Source organism: Chelonoidis abingdonii, chromosome 4 (assembly GCF_003597395.2).
Source record: "Chelonoidis abingdonii isolate Lonesome George chromosome 4, CheloAbing_2.0, whole genome shotgun sequence".
Lineage (NCBI taxonomy): Eukaryota > Metazoa > Chordata > Testudines > Testudinidae > Chelonoidis > Chelonoidis abingdonii.
In genome coordinates this window covers 48,311,527-48,316,311 of record NC_133772.1, presented here as the reverse complement: position 1 = coordinate 48,316,311, position 4,785 = coordinate 48,311,527, and the positions used below count along the sequence as shown (strand labels likewise).

General features: G+C 37.8%; 1 long non-coding RNA gene across 1 annotated transcript in view; it reads right to left on the bottom strand.

The window, feature by feature from the left end:
• Nucleotides 1-3,250: 3,250 nt before the first annotated feature.
• Nucleotides 3,251-4,785, bottom strand: part of LOC116835933 (uncharacterized) — a 22,788-nt gene continuing 21,253 nt past the window's right edge. Inside the window, exon 4 of the long non-coding RNA XR_004376337.1 lies at nt 3,251-3,698. This is a non-coding gene — a long non-coding RNA (uncharacterized LOC116835933). The remainder of the gene's footprint in view (nt 3,699-4,785) is intronic.

Genomic DNA, 4,785 nt, shown 5'->3' with positions numbered 1-4,785 from the left:
TCAGGAAACCAACATGGGCATCACCAGTCTACAGCTTGCTGTACCTTGGGATTGCAGCTCACGTAGACATATCCAAGCTAGATTTGAGCTAGCTCGCTCAAATAACAGTGAAGCCATGGCACCATGGGCAGCAGCAGGCCTGCCCAGGACACTGGGTATATTACTCAAGCAGCTAGCCCATGCTGCCACAACTTCACTTAGAGTGATGACAGCAAATGTGAAAAATCGGGGTGGGGTTAGGGGGTAATAGGAGCCTATATAAGAAAAAGACTCAAAAATCAGGACTGTCCCTATAAAATCGGGACGTCTGGTCACCCCAACTTCACTGTTACTATTATTGGAGCTAGCTAGAGCAAAGCATGCTCAGGTATGTCTACATGTGCTGCAGTTGCATGTCCAATTACACTGTAGACAGATCCTGTATTTTTAAATTCTTGCAGAAAGATTTCCCCAGCAGCAATGAAATGGAGACAGAGGGGCATCACACTCTTGTATTCATCATTCCTTTCATGCCAGAAACACAAAAGGAAACTATTTTGAGAAAGGAAGAAAATGAAATGGAGGACTTGTGCAGGAAAAATTTTCTATATTCTCTTTAATATTATCTGTTATGTAGTAAAGTTGAGGCCCTAACTGAGATTGGAGTGCCATTGTGATAGGTGCTTTACAGATACCTAGTAAGGGGCAGTCTCTGCCCTACAGAGCTTTTGGTCTACACTGGCAAAACAAACAAAGCATTTAAAAGCGTTGTAAGAAAACAAATTTAAAAGATCAAACCAACAACAACATAGGGCCAAGTTTGTGTACACAAATACAATATTCACACATACACAAAAGCTCTTTATGGAAAGATATCTTTCCTCAATAGTGCATTAATTAATTTGGTTTTTACACCTTTAGAAAAATTGATATTCGTGTAAAACCCACAGTACCTCACCAGAATAAATCTAAAAGACAAATGTAGACTATAACACACACACACACCCTTTCCATCCTGTATTATTTCTTACATATTAATCAAATCTTCCTGCTCTCAAAGCACAGTCATCTGTTGCTTCAGCTAAAGATGAAGAAGCCTATATTGCTTTAACAGCATCAGGGCTTATAAAAAAACAGTGCTCAGAAAATTTGTTCTTCATTCAAAGAGTAAGTGTTGTAAGTCTGGGGTGCGTACATACACAACATAGAAGTCGAACCCTGCTTTAAATGAAAAATTGGAATATAGCTGCAACCAAAGCCTCAAAAATATATTGACTAATCATACAATATTACTAGTAAAAATCAAAAGAGAAGATTGCTGGTACATTTATTAATTTACAGTCAGTGCCCTTGAACAACATTCAACATTTAACTACAGTCACCAGTGTGATAAATGAGATATTGTAGTTATTTCCTATCGTAAGTCTTTGGGAAAATGTGTGGTCTTTCAGGTACTATTTTTCACTAGGTGAGAAAAGTTAGCAAATGTTGACATTTGAATGACAACCACTGAAACAACAACTACTGTATAAGAACATTACAGAAATCCACGAAGCAAAGAATATGCAAAAAAAAAAAAAAAGGGAATAGCCTCCTTGCTATGTGAAGTTAAAGGGTTACACAAAGAACCTACTGAGAGTCAACAAATACTGCAAGACAGCCAAAGAACACAGTCAGTTCAACATGTGTGTGTCTTGTTTATCCAAGCTTTTTCAGGGAATGTTTTTCATAAAAGAAGTGCAGTACTGTTTAAACATATAAATACAATTAGGAAGGCTCAGTCACTGTGTTTCTGGGGGTATGTCTTGGCTGCAGTATGATCAGGAATTTAGGCTGCTACTGAAGGAAGAATCATTCCTGTCCTGAGGCAAATTAGATTTAGATCTCCTACTAGAATTGATGACTTCATTTTAGCCAACTTGTTATTTCTTTCTCCTGTACACAACGGGACACATGTAAACTGCTGTGTTTGGAGCTGGCAATCTCAGCTCTTTTACATATTATGAGTGAAAGTATAAATATCAGTTTATAAGATATGAGTGTAACCAGAGTGCTCATAGTTGTAAGGCAAGCAAATGGAAATACTGTAGTAGTCAAGGTTAAATGGTTGTGTAGTGTAGTTGTAGCCATGTTGGTCCTAGAATATTAGAGAGACAAGGTATGTGAGGTAATATCTTTTAATGGCCCACTTCTGTTGATAAAAGAAACAAGCTTACCCAAGAGTGTAAGCTCGAAAGCTTGTCTTTCTCACCAACAGAAGTTGGTGCAATAAAATATATTGTGTATATATAATATAATGTCTTGGAATAAAAAAAAAAGTCTCCTAAGAAAATTGATGCTACCTACAATAGAATTCATGTTATGTGACTGATCTTCAATCAAATAAAATGCAGCAAAAAGAATAGTCATACAAGATATCACTATTTACCTTGCAAGCTCTTTAGAGCAAGGACTGATTTTTCATTGTGTGTGGGCACACTCCTCAGAACTACAGGATGTCCCGATTTTATAGGGACAGTCCCAATATTCAGGTCTTTTTTTTATATCGGTGCCTATTACCCCCTAACCCCTGTCCCAATTTTTCATACTTTCCGTATGGTCATCCTACTCAGAGCAGTGGGGCCCCAGTCCCTTCTGGGGCCTATAGATGCTACTGTAATGCAAATAAAAAGTTAAATTATTACAACAACAACAATATTTAGAGAGAAAGGAGGCTTTTCTCAGTACATCTCCTCCTTTTAATATCCACAAAACCTTTTTTCCATATAAATATTTGCCTAATCACTTTTAAAACTCTTGATATGAATTTCTGCTGTTACCTATGGTATACCTCTTCAAAGCATATTTTAAATATGCTGGGTGAAATCCTGGCCCAACTGAATTCAATGGGAGTTTTGTCATCAATTTCAATGAGGCCAGGATTCCATCCTTGGTTGTTAAATTCACTCAAACATCTTAGACTTTTGTTGTGCAAGATCCAGTTTCATTTAAACCATTGAAGAGCTTTGGGAAGGGACAGGATCAGTTCCCAGGTGAATTCTGAGACTTGATGGAGTATTCTTCAATCAATTGTCAAAGTTTGCACCATGGGCTACTGGATCATTGGAATTCTTCACCTAGAAAATGTCTTTTGTTTTCAAGTATAAACCAAAGTCTTTGGGCCAAATTTGGCTTCCAATGAACTTTGTAAATTCAAAGTAACTTTATTTACAATAGTGTAACCGAAAGCAGGACTACAGTCTTTGGCTTTACTCTTATCTTTGGGCTTTTGTTTGAAGGATGCTTGCACAGATTGGAGTGCTGAAAACTGGAATCAGACACCTCTCTATTTACATCCTTAATTCCACAAATGACCTGTACAAAAAATAAATGAAACACTCTGTAAAGAAGACTATATAAATTCATTAAATTTACTGGTGTGTTTAAAACATATATGCACACAGTATGCACTGGCCCCTCTTTATAAGAGCAGACTTTTAAGATATGGCTGCTTGCATATCTGAAAATAGCTGGGCCATTTTCAAACTTTCCTCTTCTGAATTTGAGAATCGCAGCCTTAAAGATGTCCCACCACAGTTTGTCAGGTTCCGGGGAAAGACTAGCTATGTTATGCAGTGGGCAAATCAGTTAGTAATTTCATAGACCCTTCCCATTCAGTAGTGTCATATGTATAGCTGCAGGAGGCCACCCACATGGTCCAGTGTTGTGGTCTGGTTGCTCTGTTGGAAAAAAAAAAAAGAGTATAAAGTCAGCTTTTTGGCTTCTGCCAATTCATCCAGATGATTTCAATTTGTTCAGATTCCATTTGAATGGTCAGCATTACTTTGACAAAGCTGTGCCAATAGGCAACTCTGTCTCTTCCGCAGCCTTTAAGCACTTCAGTACATTTTGGGAGTAGGCAGAGGTATAGCTATCTGTTTTACAATCCATTACCCAGATGGCTTTCTAACCGTAGGTCCATTAGGCAACTCCCAAATATGCAAGTGTTTATTTTGTGGCTTTTACACAATAAACACTTTCCTGATCTGGGGATTCAACTGACTGAGTAAAGGAAAGATTATGAAAATAACCCTACCTTAGAGGGCCATACATTGAGTTCATTTTTAAGTGGAATCTAGACTACTGCAAATTACAGTAACACATTGCAGTGAACTTGTAATCAGTAAGTGTCAAAAAATTGCTCCTACAGTTTTTACAGTCATCTCCAATTGTGTGTGGAGGGTAATATTACCAGGGAGGTCGTTTTCTTTTTTAACCAGCGTTTGGCAACTGTGACTTTGAGCATGAAAAGACCTCAAGACTATGAGATTATCTACTGATCACACAAAAGACTTAAACATTTAAAATGTGATGCAGTTTTATTATGCAGTAAAAGAGAGGAAATAGTCTTGGCACTTATTATGATGTTCCTGGTGTTCAGTAAGTTAACCATCAGCATGAGTCCAACCTCATATTGGCAAGAATCTCATGTTCTCAGAGTTTCCATCTACTAGCTGCCATTTCATTAGGGTGATGGTGTGTGGAGAACAAATGGATTCTCTTTTCAGACTTTCAGACTGTTGTATAGATTGTTAAATCATCAGAGAAATTAAGTATTTTGAGGCAATTCGGGACTCACACAATGCACCACATGACATATAAGACTTATTTCACAGTTGTAATAAGCCTCTGTCCCAAATCTGGACCTTAGCGTCCAAAATCTGGGTGCTTAGCATGAACCTCCAAGCTTAATTACCAGCTTGGATCTTATCTCGCTGCCACCAATCAGGATTCTGAGTACCTGATAAACTCTCTGGTCTCCCCAAA